At 50.4% G+C, this 16,317-nt stretch overlaps 1 protein-coding gene across 2 annotated transcripts in view; it reads right to left on the bottom strand.

Moving 5' to 3' along the window:
• Positions 1-15,289, bottom strand: part of EPPK1 (epiplakin 1) — a 39,068-nt gene extending 23,779 nt beyond the window's left edge. Inside the window, exon 1 of one of the 2 annotated variants that reach the window (XM_035124476.3) lies at positions 15,148-15,289. The gene's annotated coding sequence lies outside the window, so the exon portion shown is untranslated. Of the gene's footprint in view, positions 1-1,493; positions 1,675-15,147 lie in introns of those variants that run through there. The other variant, XM_060278198.2, reaches the window with a different exon arrangement.
• Positions 15,290-16,317: the final 1,028 nt, after the last annotated feature.

The raw sequence follows: 16,317 nt of genomic DNA, 5'->3' as shown, positions 1-16,317 counted from the left end.
AGAGCCAGACCCTTATGTATATACAGAGGGTGGTGGGTGGGAATGGGTGATGGGCTGATAGGAGTGGTAAACCTGTTGATGGCTGTTAACGACTGCTGATGACTGCAATAGGTCCTGCGGGGGGGGGGGAGCAAGGGCTGAGGTGCTAAATAAAGCTTGATCATGCATAATGAGATAAGAATCCTATGTCTTTGTTCATCTCAGGTGGCTCCATGGTTTTAAGCTTGGTAATGAGTTCCAATTCAGCAACTTCTCTTTCCAGTCTGTTCCTGAAATTTTTCTGTAATAAAACAGCTGCTTTGAGATATTGTATAGAATGTCCTGGGAGATTGAAGTGTTCTACTGGTTTCTCTGTCTTGTGATTCCTGATGTCAGATTTATGTCCATTTATCCTTTGGCCTGTTTGTCCAATATAGAGAGCTGAAGGGCACTGTTGGCATTTGATGGCATACACAATGTTAGAAGATGAGCAATTAAATAGTCCTGAGATGGCATGTTGGATGTTGTTGGGGCCAGTAATGATGTTGTCCGGGTGTATGTACATCTACAGGTACATCCACAGGTTTACCACTCCTATCAGCCCATCACCCATTCCCACCCACCCCCACCCCCCTCTGTATATATATAGGGTCTGACTCTTCTGTTTCAAGTGTATCTGAAGAAGTGTGCATGCACATGAAAGCTCATACCAAAATAAAAACTTAGTTGGTCTTTAAGGTGCTACTGAAGGAATTTTTTTTTTATTTTTCAGTCATTTTGGTGGCCCTTCTCTGAACCTTTTTCAACTCTGCAATATCCTTTTCATTGTGCGGTGACCAGACCTGCACACAGTACTCCAAATGGGGTTGCCTCATAGATTTGTATAATGGCATTATGAGACTGGCAGTTTTATTTTCCATTCCTTCCCTAAGGATTGCTGGCATGCAATTTCACTCTGGATGCAACCTGAGACCTGAGTGGCACCTGCAAAGTGTCCTTGGAATGCGCCTTCTACCTTCAAGCACATTCCCATGGGGGAGACACAAGGGGAAACTTCCCAAATACTCCCTGTTAATTGAGGAGAGAAAGAAACAGATTTTAAAAGTGGTTCCTCACAACTGTGCAGATCTGCTTTTTCCGGTTGTAAGGACACTCCCACCAATTACGAGCGATAATGGAGCAATGTTACAACACACCACAAGCAAAAGCTTGGCATGAAAACAAAAACCCCGGTAATAAAAGAGAAAGCATGGAATAAAAAGGCAGAAATGTCAGGAGGGGCCCATGTGGTGTGTGCAGAACCCCCACAGTCCAGTAATACCCAGGAAGCGGGGCCTGGTGAGGGAGGGTCTCTGTGCTTTGGGCTGGGCCAGCCCCTTCGGAGGATTTGCCAGGTGAGATCTTCCTTGGGCACACGGAGTCAGTGCACCAGAAACCTGCCCTCGAATGAAGCTGGAACTGAGCACTTGTCAAGGCCAAGCGGAATAATGACCAGCCACAGCGTATTAGCTCACCCCCTGTTGCTTCGTGAGATCTCTGTCCCCTTTCAGCCTGCGCTAGGGTGGGAAGGAGTAGAGCGGTGAAGGAAACCCAGACAGGTTTGGCATCCTCCTGAGCCCAGCCCCAGCCTCTTTCAACTTCCCCGCTCCGCTTACATTCTGAGCATTTGCCAAGGTTGAGCAACAAAGGATGGAGGCAAGCCCAGGCGTCCCACTTGCCTCTCCCCTCCCCAGCCCAGCCCTGTTCCTCTTGGTGGCAGATAATCCCCATCAAGGCTTGCACTGAGCCTGGAATGCAGGAGGGGTCAGGGAGGGGGGGCACGCAGAGAAGGGGGGACACAGCACCCAGCTGCTGGCTCCGATACTGCCGGCTGCCACGGGTGAAACCCACACTAGCCTATGGAGTAGCCCAACGTCAGATAAACTGCTGGCAGGCCAGGCCTTGAGGGCACCCAGAGCTTAGCCAAGTGAGAGGCTGACGGGTCTTGATCTCAGGACTCCTGCGCAGGGCCGGCTTGCCTGCTTGCACAGAAGAAATGTGCCAGGGGTGTGTGTTTTACTCCTGAAATCCTGGTATTTTACAAAAAGTAGAAATAATGTGTAAAACTTAATAATATAATAATAATAATAATAATTTATTATTTATTCCCGTCCATCTGGCTTGGTTTCCCCAGCCACTCCGGGTGGCTTCCAACAGAAAAATAAAATACAGTAATCTATTAAACATTAAAAGCCTCCCTAAACAGGGCGGCCTTCAGATGTCTTCTAAAAATCTAGTAGCTGTTTTTCTCTTTGACATCTGATGGGAGGGCGTTCCACAGGGCAGGCACCACCACCGAGAAGGCCCTCTGCCTGGTTCCCTGCAACTTGGCTTCTCGCAACGAGGGAACTGCCAGAAGGCCCTCGGTGCTGGACCTCAGTGTCCGGGCAGAATGATGGGGGTGGAGATGCTCCTTCAGGTTTACTGGACCAAGGCCGTTTAGAGCTTTCAAGGTCAGCACCAACACTTTGAATTGTGCTCGGAAACGTACTGAAGCTGGTGGCTTTAGGGGTCCTGAAGCCTAGTGGTTAGAAAGGTACAAGGGAGGCCCTCCCCCTCCCTGCTTCCACAGCAAAATGCTCTTTGGAGGCAGCTGCAGTGGAAGGTATGGTGGGGGGGGGGAGGCCCCTGTAAATGGGGACTGGTGTTTAGGATGCTAGACTTCATGGTCCAAGCCTGGGGCCCCACAACCTAGGGGTGGGGAGGAAACAACCACTAGGGGCAGTCAGTGGGTGACAGTGGCCGCCTGGCAGAGCATCAGTGCCCAGCGTGGGCATGTTAGGGTTGATGCCAATTGTCACAGCATCACTTTTTCTTTCCTTAAGAAGCCAACTCCACAGCAGCGGACTCACCCAGCTCCCGCCACACAGGCCTGCTGCCATCTAATAGAATAGAATCATAGAATCATAGAGTTGGAAGAGACCACAAGGGCCATCCAGTCCAACCCCCTGCCAAGCAGGAAACACCATCAAAGCATTCTTGGCATATGCCTGTCAAGCCTCTGCTTAAAGACCTCCAAAGAAGGAGACTCCACCACACTCCTTGGTAGCAAATTCCACTGCCGAACAGCTCTTACTGTCAGGTGGAATCTTCTTTCTTGAAGTTTGAATCCATTGCTCTGTGTCCGCTTCTCTGGAGCAGCAGCTCCATTTGCAGCTCACTTTTCCACAGTGGGACCCCGGAGCCCCCCTGGGCTCCAGACATCTCCAGCGGCAGATTCTTGAGCTATGGTTCCTGCACCGCAGGGGGTTGGGCCAGATGATCACTGGGGGTGCCTTACAACTCTACAGTTCATGATTCTATGAATATATGATTTCCATACCCCTTCACAATCTCAAAGGAACCTCTAAGTGTTTTACAACCTACCTTAAATAATTTGCGAAATTTCAAACACTGCAAATGAGAATCAGATACAAGCGCAATAAAAAAGTGCAAGAAAACCTCCATATAAATAACATTAGCAACTATAAATGGAACAAAATGCATGAAGCAAAATGCATGAAGCATCCTCCCCACAAATAGCAGCCTGGGCTGTGGATGGGCTGTGGCCTTCAAAGAGAGTGGCTGTGAATCGTAAATCTGCGAGGGGCAAAGTGCAGAGCCCAGGATGCTTTGAGGGGGAAATGGGCTCCGAAAGTGCTTCAAAGGGATCTGGTGTGCAGGCAGACAATTGGACTTCCAAGCAGCCCCTTCAGACCAGAGCAAAGGCACAAAGTTAGAACTTAAAGGAAATGCAGAACTGAAGAGGTCCTGTCCAGCTGTAACTCCACTGCAAAATGGGGCTGAGGCACCACTCCGACACCTCAAATATTTGCATGTGCTCCCTCCGCCCCCGCCCCCCAAATAGGCTCATGCCTTTTTCAAGTTAGAGGGGAGAGAGCTTTGCACGGAGCATCTTTAACACAGCCATGCGCAAAGCAGGCTCAGCACCAAGTCCCTTAACATCGCACTGTTCAGCACAACACAGTCTAGAAATAGCTGCCTCTCACATCTCTCTGGTGTGTTGAACTTTTAAATAACTATGTTTGGTTGTAAAACAACAACAACAACAACAACAACAACAACAACAACAACAACAACAACAACAATTCCTAGGAACTGTCATTTGTTAAGGGTGCTAGGAATTATAGCTCTGGGGTAAGCAACAGTTCCCAGTATTTTTAGGGGTGGAAATGTCCTTTAAATGTGTGATGTGTACACAGCCACAATCCTGAAAAGGATGGGAATGTGGAGGTAAGGGACAGAAACCTGTAATTCAGCTGAAACACATGCTCTTAATATTGGGTGGAGACAGATGAAGACTAATTGCATGCTTTAAAATGTGGGTGTTATCTCATCATTTGTGAACCGTAAAGGTAATGTATAATTCACTTAATTGATGATGTGTTCCTAATGGGTCCTGATATGAGCCTCCGAGGCTGGGAATGGCAGAATGTGTCAGGGTTAAACACTGCCCTGGCCATAGCAGGGTCTTCCTTTGACCACCAATGGCCACCCAGGGAGCAAAGACTGCCGACACCAGACACTAGACTCTACCATTCTGTGGTTCTGTGATCCAGTTGAAAGCTGACCCTGGGCAGTTCCACAGGACCCCCACCAATCATGGTGGCTGGAGGTTGGTCTGTATGATCCTTGCTGCTGCTGCTGCTGCTGCTTCTTCCATGAATCCAGCCGCAAGTTGAACAAGGAGAAATACACTTTTCATCAACGCAACATAGAGCTCTTGGGAGATGCAATAGCGCAATACTGAGCTGGACCATAAAGAAGGCTGATCGCCGAAGAATTGATGCTTTTGAATTATGGTGCTGGAGGAGACTCTTGAGAGTCCCATGGACTGCAAGAAGATCAAACCTATCAATTCTTAAGGAAATCAACCCTGAGTGCACCCTGGAAGGACAGATCATGAAGCTGAGGCTCCAATACTTTGGCCACCTCATGAGAAGAGAAGAATCCTTGGAAAAGACCCTGATGTTGGGAAAGATTGAGGGCACCAGGAGAAGGGGACGACAGAGGACAAGATGGTTGGACAGTGTTCTCGAAGCTACGAACATGAGTTTGACCAAACTGCGGGAGGCAGTGCAAGACAGGAGTGCCTGGCGTGCTATGGTCCATGGGGTCACGAAGAGTCGGACACGACTAAACGACTAAACAACAACAACAACAATACTGTACAAAGTCACTCCCCATCAAATGAGTGAAAGCAGCGAGGAAGCCTCTTGGAATGGTGGCCGGGATTCGCAAAACTCCAACCCCAAATGCTATTCATGGAGATCCAGAACTTCAAGAAGTCTTCTGCTATGTTGGATCAGGATGGCCTAAAGACTTTTGCAATTCTTCAGAGGTGAGTCGGAAGAACTTTGCAGTGAACTGGAAGGCCTAATCCCCAAAGGGAAGCGCATTGTTGCAGCACAACCAATGGGGAAAGAGATCCTAGATCTAGAACTTGTCTAGACCAGAACTCATCCATCTACCAAGGTTGTCAAGGTCTAACCCTGGGCTGCTGTAAGTGATCCAAGTGGACAGTGTGATGGTCAGGTTCTGGAAGGGGCAGAAAGAACAAAATCTCATGGTGTGACTTCTGTAGAAGAACTGGATCAGCACAGTGGAAAGATCCTTTAATCAAATGATAGACCTTCGGAAAGGTGTGCAGACAGTGCAGCTGACCTTTGTGAACTGTAAGGCTGACCTGGCGTGCTTCTCAGGTCCTGCTTTTCAAGGTCTATTGAGATACTTCCCTTGCCTAAACACTGGAGAATAGGTCTGTTTGCTTTGGCACGCCTGATCAACATGACCCACAATGCAAACCAATTTACAGTAGCAGAATTCCAGTCATTTCTGGCATCTTGCAACTTTTGCCATATTGCCACTAGCTCAAATTACCCTCAACAGGGCCGGCCCTATGGCCAGGCTGGGTGGCACGGGGCGCCGGGGTGCCCGCCCACTGCACCCACCCGCCCGCCACGCTGGGAAACGGCGCGGGGTGGGGGCGCCGGAGGGATACGTCGCACCATGGCGCCAGATCTGCTTAAGACGGCCCTGACCCTCAATAAAATAATGAGGCAGAAAGAGCAGCACAGACTGCCAAGAAAATATTGAGACAGGATGCCCGACCTGTTTGCTCTTGTAAGCTACAGGTCAACTCCGTTGATAGCAACTAGATTTGGTCCAGCAAAACTGCTAATGGGAAGACAGAACACCCTTCTCCAATGCTTGGTCAGAATCATAGCTGCCAAGTTATCCCTTTTTTTAAGGGATTTTCCCTTATGCTGAATAGGCTTCCTCACGAGAAAAGGGAAAACTTGGCAGCTATGGTCAGAATTTAATTCCTGGAAATAATGGCCACTTCATATTTCCAAGCTAAGAGAGGTTATAAGCTTCTTTTTTTTAAGAATCGGTGCAATTCAGTGTGAAAACTATGCCATTTAGATCCAGAAGAGCAAAGAGAGAGCTTATGGTATCAAGGCTCATCCTCTACACTTGTTTTTGCCCTGCTGCTTCCCAGCTTGTGTCCAGGCCCTTCCACCCCATACCAGAAAAACATGCTCTTTAAAGCTGAATTGGAACCAAGGGCAATTTGGGTTTTCTGCAGGTGGCTGCCCAGATTCAGTGGTCAAGAGTGGGTTTTTTTGCAGAGAAAGTGCCAGGGCAAAAAAACAGAAGGGGAAACGGCTCAGACACAAACCTGGAAAGCTTACAATGTAGAGCAAAGCCAAGAGTGGATGAGCCCTCAGTCCTCCTGGAGAACAGACAGGGCAGAACCCGTGGAATCCAATGTGCAAGGAATCAAATGTGAGAGACTTTGCAGAAACCAACAACTTGCTCTTGTTCTTGAGAAGGTAGAATCGCCAAACACAGAAGCAGTACCCGAAAACCCAAGTTCCTCAACTGACACAGCCTGAGCCCATTTGTAAAACTGACATCCATTGCTCACGCTTGGCAAATCCACACCGTGATCAACTCCTGCCCGGAAACCTATGTCCCCACTGTGTGGGTCCAGAATTAGCCTCCACAGTCACTTACGGACTCATTGTTAAAACCGTGTTCATGGAAGACAATCTTACTCGGCTACGAGGGATCGCCAAAGAAAAAGAAGAGCCCCAGTCAACTTATTTGGAAGCCTCCAGGATTTGGAGATGAGGGAGGGGTTGCCAAGCATTTCAACAGCGCCAGCTGATTTAATGGCTCCCTCCCCCGCCCCTTTAACACTGGGATGGAGACTCTGCATCCCTTGAGAAGCTGGTGGACTATGACTGCCCATCACCCCTGGCCATTGGAGATGGAGCCCAATGGCATCTAGAAGCTCCCCCCCCATTCCTGCCCTATTTAGGGCATCGCCTTCCCTAAATAGATGGGTTTCTCTACCCAGAACATTCCAGAGAGGTTTCTTTATCAAGTGAGCATCTTCTAACAATTAGCTCCTCTTAAGGAGTCTTTCTGAGCCATTAAGGAGTCATGAACCACGTGTGGTTTTTTTCAAAACAGCAAAAAAAGCTAATGCTATACTAATTATACCAGGCATGTCCAAAGTCCGTTTCGGGGGCCTAATCTGTCTTGAAGGTCACTGTAATCTGGCCCCTGTGGCAGTTTAAAATCCCCCCAAAGCTCAATAACTTCAATCCTAAAAAAAGCTCAACAACTTTGGTCGGCCCTCACACATGTTCACTTCATCAAATCTGGCCCTCTTTGAAAAAAGTTTGGGGCCCCCTGAACTAGACTGTATCAACCTAAGTTGAGTGTTCTGATCAAAAGTCATATTCTGCCTTGGTCAAATCCCACCCGGAATGCCGTGTCCAGTTCTGGACACCCCAGTTTAAGGAGGATATTGACAAGCTGGAACGTGCAGAGGAGGACAAGCAAGATGCTGAAGAAAGAAAGACTTATTTATGAGAAATGGTGAATGGATATATTTAGCCTGGAGAAAAGGTGACTGGGAGAGGCGATAGGATAGCCATTTTCAAATAGCTAAAGGACAGAACAAGCTTGCTTTATGCTGCTCCAGAGGGGAGGACCCGAACTGATGGATCCACATAACAAGGAAGGAGATTTTGACTAAACGTTAGGAAGAACTTTCTAACAGTAGAACAGGCAACCTTGGAAGGTGATGGACTCTCTTGCACTGGAGCTTTTGAAGCAGAGGTTGGATAGCCACCTGCCAGAGATTATTTAGCTTGGTCATTTTTAATATTTATTTTTTTTAAAAAAAAATGTATATACCACTGTATCATAAATATACAGTGTAAATATGGTGGTTTACAACAATATAAAAACATAAAAACAGACAATAAAAGTTTTTAAAAGTTAAAAGCAAAAATAAATTAAAAACAGGCATCAGTAGATGATTGTGGAGGGTGTATTCTTAACTGCCTGTATAGGCATGGCAGGATATAAAAGTATTCAGCAGTCATTTAAAAACTGGCACAGAAGGTGCCTGCTGAATCTCTAGTGGCAGGGAGTTCCACAGGACTGGGCCGATGTCACGAAAAGGCCAGTTTCTCCTTCCTGTTTTGGGCTAGATGACCTTTGGGGTTCCTTCCAGGTCTACAATTCTGTTTCTATCATTTGGAGTTATTCCTTTTCCTTTTCCCAAAGTGATCCTGCCCGGCTTTAATGCGAACCCACAGTCACAGCCAGCAAGCAGCAATCTTGCAGAACTCTAATGCAACAAATGGGAGGAGGCCATCATAGCTCAGCCCCAGTGCAGCTGCTTTGCATGCAGAAGGTCCCTGGTGAAGCTTCCCCCTCACCGCATCCACATGCCAGGAAAAGGTTCATCCTCGGGCCAATGCCAGGTGCTTCTGCAGCCATTCGATGCACAGGTCCCTTTGCAGGGGGTGGGTGGGGTGAGAGCCTTCCTCTCCCAGCCCTGGCAGGGGGAGGGAGGCAGGCGGAGGCTCCTGCTGGGCCTGGAAGAAGCCTCCTCCCTGGGAAGCACCTGCAAACAGGATTCAGGAGGCCTGGGATCTGCGTAGTGTTGACACCCCAGATTCCCAGTGATAAAAGCTACTGGGCCGGTTGGGAGAAGGTTCTGCTCCCTGCAAATTAAAGGGTGTTGCCTTGCCTGGAAATTGCATCACCTGCCTTTCTGCAGGAGGGGGAGATTTCCTGGTCCTCCTCCTCCTGAATTGACTGTTGCCTGTTTGGACCCAGGCCTGGCTGGGAGAGTGCCAGGCTGGGCACACCTCCCTGGGCCTGTCCACACACATGGCAGCAACCACAGTCACACATCGCACATGCAACACCACCGCCCCCTTGTTTGCACAGCTGCAGCGTCTCATGGCAACACACACACAGAAACTGGTCCCCACCACACCCAGCAGAGCCTGCACACACCACAGGACTTGGCGGGTTGGGGGTGTGGGGAACCCAGCACTGCCGAATCTGACCCTCCTTTATAGAAACTCCCATCCCCTGCCCTGGTCCCTTATGGAGTCACGCCGAATCAAACCCTTGGCCCACCCCTGTCAGCGCTGCCTGCTCCCAATGGCAGTCAAAGGCTTTCAGACAAGGGACGTTCCCAGCTCAACCTGGAGGGGCTGACATTGGGAACGGGACCTTCAGCAGCAGCTCTGTCCCTGGGCTGCTGTGGCCCTGGGCTCACCAGCGGATCCGTGTCTGGCCACTTCAATGTCCAGCCCACGTGGAGCTTCTTCATGGGAACATGGCCCGGAAGTTGCTCTTGTCACCATTTGCACCCACCCACCACCCACTTCCACCCCCTGGATGCAGGTGGAATGCAGAGAAGGAAATGCTAGGCCTTGGAGGTCCTTTGCTGAAGGCTAATTGCATTCGGATGGAGGTCACAACGGGGTCTCCGAAATTTTTTACACATCACTTGGGAAGACAGGCGAACTAGTGCCAGTGTACTGGAAGAAGCAAAGATCACCAGTGTTGATGCAATGATTCTTCAACATAAACTTCGTTGGTCTGGTCATGTTGTGCGGATGCCTGATGATCGTCTTCCAAATCAACTACTCTGTTCCGAACTTAAAAATGGAAAGCGTCATGCTGGTGGTCAACAAAAGAGGTTTAAAGACTTTCTCAAGGCAAATCTTAAAAAAAATGTAGTATAAACACTGACAACTGGGAAACACTGGCCTGTGAGCGCTCCAGTTGGAGAACAGCCTTTACCAAAGGTGACACGGGCTTTGAAGACACTCGAACTCAGGATGCAAGGGAGAAACAGGCTAAGAGGAAGGCATGCTTGGCAAAACCTCACCGTGATCAACTCCCACCCGGAAACCAATGTCCCCACTGTGGAAAGACATGTGGATCCAGAATTGGCCTCCACAGTCACTCATGGACTCACTGTGAAAACCGTGTTTATGGAAGACAATCTTACTCGGCTACGAGTGATTGCCAAATCATAGAATCATAGAGTTGGAAGAGACCACAAGGGCCATCCAGTCCAACCCCCTGCCAAGCAGGAAACTCCATCAAAGCATTCCTAAGAAGAAGAAGTTCTAAAGGGAAGAAGAAGAAGTTGAAGTTCTAAAGGGAAGGGAGAGCAGCTGACCTGGGATAGCATGAAAGGGAAGCAAATGGGGAGCTATTGAACTGAACCCCACTGTGTTGGTGGAGTCCTCCAGGGACCAGAGCCTCTTGGCCCTTGACTTGGGCAGGGGAGGGGCTTGCCCTGCTCCAGGTGCCCTTTTGTCCCGGACCAGCTCTGCCTCAGGCTCCACAAGTGCATGTGTGGTTATTCATTCATTAATCTATGCATCACCTTCCGCATGAGTCTCAAGGCCCTTTTACAGGCATACCATAAAAAACACTGAAAATAAAAACAGTACAAAAAAGCAACAATTAAAGATGTGTTTCAAAACAACACAGAATCAGCACCAAAGGCAGAGACCTTTTCACTCAGCTAGAAAAGTTTTTCCAATCAAATCTGTCCCCGGTGGTTTTTGGGAAGTGAGCATCCTGGACGCCCTCCTGTGACTCAAGAGGGATGCTGTCCATGGAAGATGGATGACGCCCCCCCCCAAAGGCCTGCCCCAAGTTACCGTGGAGGGGGCTGTTGAGATCTGGGGGGATTTGAAGGAGGAACTCTCCTGCAGGTCAGAGTGACCGGCTATGGGGCAGGTCAGGGATAAGGGTCTCCCTCAAGTTACCTGGTCCTGAGCTTCATTGGGCCTGACCTGTGAATTCCAAAGTCTTGGACCTGGCCCAGAGGCAGAATTGCAGCCAGAGCTAGTCCCACAAACAAGCTCATCTATGCTGGAAGTCATTTGCCCCACAAGCAGCCCAGCCACTGCGTCCTGCCCTGCTCCAGCCTCATGTCCCTATGTCCCTATGTCCACAGTTGTCCCTAGTCCCCCACCCTCACATTGTCACAAGGAAAATCCCACCTTCGCAGCAGTGGCACTCCAGACACTCTGCTTGCTTGGGGGGGGGGCAGGTCTCTAATTCCCCAAGTGCCTTTATAGCATCCATAGAGACCCATGGATGGAGGAGTGATAAAAACTGCCTTTAACATTGCGCCATGACAGGCTGGCAAGTCACACCTTTCAGCATGCAATTATTCTGCAATTATGTGGTTTCAGCCTAATCCAAATGCAATTATGTGGAGAATTGCTGTTTATGGAGAGTGGATTGGCGCAAAGGAGCCTCTGGCACACGGCAGTCGGTTGGGGACACAAGGTAAGAGGAGATGATGACCCGGTCTGGCCACCCAGGCAGCTCAGGAGATGCGAGGGAGGAAGGAAGGAGGGGGCCACATTGGGGCTGGGAGGGAGCCTGCAGCAGCAGTGCTCCCGAGGGCAGGAAGACCAAAGAGGCCTTGGCTGAAGGCCCGAGTGGCACCAGCAGCACCCAGGACATGACCCCCACCTGCTGCAGGCAGCAGGGCCCCTTTGACAAGAGGGAGAGCCCCCACTGACCCGCAGAGCACCCTGGGACCTCTTAGTCTGCCAGAGGCTCAGCCCAAAGCACATCCTGGCAGGTGCCCAGATCATTGCCAGAGTATAATTTCAAGGACTGCTGTGCCCTCCCTGCCTGCCTGCCTCCCACAGCATCCTCCGGGAGCCCCAGAAGCAGTTTAGAGCTGGCCATGAGTTAGGGACAGGTTCTTCTTTTACTAGTATATTCACATTTGAAACACATTTTTTTTCCTGAAACTGCAGTCTTGTCATTTTCAAATGTTTGCCATCTGCCTGCCTGAGCATTCAGGGATTAGGTAGGAGGGGGGAAGTCTAAATACCTGCTTGTTTTGCAAGACCAATAACAAGCCCTTTTTCTGGTGCAAACACACAGCCAGGGAGGGAAGCTGCTGCTGGGGGGGGTAATGAGCAAGGAGACCCACGGCACAGCTTGGAAGCCCTGTGGCTAACTTTGGGGATGACCCATGCCTGCAGGAAGGTAGCAGAAGTTCCTGAAACTAAGAGGCGCTCCAGACATGAAGATGTGAAGGTTTCTGGGGTCCCAGTCAGGGTCCAATCCCCACCCATCGTCCTGCCAGGAGCTGTGCTTTGCTCCCTCCTCCAGGATTTTGTGTGTGTGGAACATTGTCTTTTGAATTTTTGTCATGACAGACAGTGACAGCTTCCATGTAAAGAATGCCACCTTGCTTTTATAAACAGGAACAATTTAAGAATAGGAGCCCCTGAAAAAAATTGTGAATAAGGCAGGGCTTGTTGATCCTTGGCAGGCATCCCCAAACTTCAGCCCTCCAGATGTTTTGGACTACAATTCCCATCTTCCCCAACCACTGGTCCTGTTAGCTAGGGATCATGGGAGTTGTAGGCCAAAACATCTGGAGGGCCACAGTTTGGGGATGCCTGATCCTTGGGGTCCCTTTCAACTCTATAATTCTAGAGAGCAAAGGCACAGCGAAAGTCTCTTCTGGGAGACCCCCACCCCACCCCGCCAAATCTGCTCACTTTCCCTTACTGAAGGTGGATTTTGCAGGACCACTCCTGTCACTCAAGAATTGCTTAAAGGAGCCTGTCTGGTAACCAAAGAACTTTTGCAGGTTTAAATGCAGGACCTCTGTTTGCAGAGATGGTGTCAAACTCCGCTCCACGCCCCCCCCCTTGCCTTGCCTGGGCTGAGCAGGATGGGATGCCTTTTGCATTGTGAATGTACCCCTCTGAAAGCATTCCCCCTTTTAAGTATTTCCCCAGAGACCCCCCCCCCCAAATACATTCTGAAAACCTACACTCCCATACATGCACCACAACTTATATCAGTATGTACATCCTTTGGAACTGGTCTTTGGTTTTCTGGAGAATTTGTAAAGGAAAGCATTCTAATAAGTCTGAAACTCCATCTCACTGGATTTATCCAAAAAGGTGTGCTTGCGGTACTCAGCACCCCCCCTGCCCCCCATTGATTTTTTTTGGTCTCCCCTTGTTCACTGTCCCCTTAACATCCTTTTTTCTAAAGAAACAAAAAACATGCCAGTCACTCAATTGGCAAATCTTCTCCGGGGTGTGTGTGTGTGTGCTCTGAGCCCCCCTACCCCAAAATACCCCATCTAGAAAAGTAGTTCCCCCTGATGAGGAGCAGTATACAGTATAAATGAAATAAATAAATAAATAAAATAAAATAATAATAATAATAATAATACTGTAATAATAATAATAAAGATTAAAACACACCCACACCATGAAATTAAAGCACCACAGAGCTTCCCCCAAATAAACCTGGGAACTGTAGTTTACCCACCACAGAGCACCAATAACAACCAAGGATTCATTGGGGGGAAATGCCATGTGATTTAAATGTGCTTCAGATGTATGGTGTGATTTAAAAAACAACAACGCCAGAAATGGGTGGGGGAGCTCTAGCAGAGACGACCCAGGGGCTTGTGCTCCCTGCCCGCCCCTAATCCTGCGGGGCCCCTTCAAGAGCTCATCCTGCTCCTGTGAAGGAATAGGGAGTTAGCACAAGATTGGGGGCTTGCCTTCAGGCAATGCTAGTGGATCCCACAAAGCCAAGAGCCTTGGCAGCGCCATAGCTGGGCTCTGGATGCTCCCCCCCGCCCCCGCCCCCGGATCATGAGGCTCTGGATAAACCACAGACCCACACACATGTGGGGGACACTCTCATGGAATCCTAGGGTTGGAAGAGACCCCAAGGGTCATCTGGTCCAACCCCCTGCAAAGCAGGAATCACAGCTGAAAAATGTCTGGCAGATGGACACCCAACCTCGGTTTAAAGCCTTTCGTCATATCAGCTACTTGCCAAGAGGTTGCATTGCTTCAGAATGCTTTGCCTTTCATTTTAGAAAAGTGAAAATGTCCCTAAGAAATGAACATGAAAACTCCACATGGATAAAATTAAATGTCTGACTAGCCAGTGGTGCCTGCAAAGGTTTCCCTTGGGAAGAGGAGGCCAGCAGGCCTGGCTTCACCTGGTGCCTCAGAAAAGACCATGGAGTTGCAAAGGGCGTGTCCCTTGGAAGGGGCCACCACTGGAAAGGCCCACAAAATGCTGGAGGAGCCTGGAGCAAAGACCTCCACCTCCTCCTCCTAGTCCTCCTCCTCCTTGCTGCACCTGGGAAGCACCTTGAGCCCTCCTGGGGCATTTTTTTCTCCCCCCTCTGGCACACAGAGTGAGGGTATGAGCCTAGAGCGCATCCTGCTGCCACTGCCACCACCTTGCTCCTGGTCCTGCCAGCCTTCACCCAGGGAGATGCCCAGGGAGCAGAGTGGGCACCAAGGACCGGCAGAGTGGCTGGTGGCAAGGTGGCAGGGAGCAAACAGGAGCAGAGGCAGACCTAGGTTCCCTTGAACCCTCGGCAAGGACATGTTTCAGCGTCGGGAGGTGTGATTTTTTGCCCCCATACCTAACCAATCCATAGGTATGCCCCAGAACAGGAGACCCAAAGGGGAGCCACCTGGGCAGAGAAGCCTGAGGGAATGCAAGGGGGGGTCTGCCTTTGAGGCTGCTTTCCCCCCAGACGTGTCCCCCAGCAAGAAGACCCACACTGGCTCCTAGCAACAAGTGAGGCACCTCCTGCCAAGGGCAGCCCAGCTCCATGGGCGCTGCTCCTCACTCCCATATGCCTGCCCCTGTCAAGGGCACCAGTGCCCAGCACTCCCAGTGGCCTTGCCAAGGGGAGCAGAGCCCCCCACTCCCCCCCGTTCCCCAGCTGATGACCCCTAAGCAGGCATTCCTCAGTCCTACCTGTGGGTCCTCTGCTGGGCAGGTCCTCTGCTGTTGCCGCCTCTTGCTGCTCTTTCCAACTGTGCCAAGGTGGGACGGCCTGAGCGCAACCTTGCTTTTATGTCCCCGCCCTGGGATGACACACTGGCCCAACCCAAGTGGTGCAAACACAGAGAGGGAGGGAGGGAGCGATCCTGCTATACACCTGCCTCTTCAGTTCGCACAGGCACTGATTTTGCCCAAACCGGAGGGAGGGGATGGTGTTCAGAAGGCAGTGTGCAAACACACACACACACACACACACACACACACACACACACACACACAAACAAACAGGGGTTTTGTGCAATGCTCCTGCCTGGGATGGGCAAGAAGAGTGTCGCTGGGGAGAGGGAGAGACCAGGGGGCTCATGGAGTATGAGAAGACCCTTGGGTGGGGTCCAGGCTCTCAAGTGATAGGGCCAGCTTGGAGGTGGTTTTGGTTCCTCTCCAGCTTGTCAATCCTAATCCTTGCCCAGGTGTGTCTGCAACGGAATTCCTGCCACCTGATCTGCCCTTCGGGGCTTTCCTCGGCCCTGCTGCCGCAGCTGAGAAAGCGAGATTGGAGAGTGCGTCTTCCTGGGAATGGGCCGGGCCGCGTTGTGCAAGTCGGGGTGGGAGCAGCGTGGGTGGAGAGAGCAGAGAGAGGGAAGCAGTTCTCCCTTTCTCTTAATGTTGGAAGGGTCGGGACCGATTAAGGAAATGTTAATCTGTGGAACTCACCGCCAGAGGAGCCAGTAATGGCCACCAACCTGGATGGCTTTAAAGAGGGCGGGGCAAATTCATGAAGGACAAGGCTTTCTGTGGCTCCTAGCCAAGATAGCTGTATTCCACCTCCTTTCTTTGTGTTCCACCTCTGAAGGCTAGTTGCAAAGCATCACCAGTGGGGAGAGCCCTGCATTTTGCCTGGGCTCTGCTGGGTGGGGTGGGGGCTTGCCAGAAGAGGCACGCTGCACCCGGCCAAACTGGGAGGGGGGGTGAGGGTCAATTTTGTTCACCAGCGTTCATCACAAGGCAAAGCTTCTCCTGGTTTAAATGCCAGCACTAGCCCCCTCTGGACAGGGCAGGAGAAGACCCTCCACCCCACCCTGCACTTGCCTACTACCCCGCTGGTCTGGTACATGACATGGATCCAACCCCATCAGGATGAGT

This window comes from Zootoca vivipara, chromosome 8 (assembly GCF_965207765.1).
Source record: "Zootoca vivipara chromosome 8, rZooViv2.hap1.1, whole genome shotgun sequence".
NCBI lineage: Eukaryota > Metazoa > Chordata > Lepidosauria > Squamata > Lacertidae > Zootoca > Zootoca vivipara.
The sequence above is the reverse complement of the archived record's forward strand: the minus strand, read 5'-3'. Positions and strand labels throughout refer to the sequence as shown.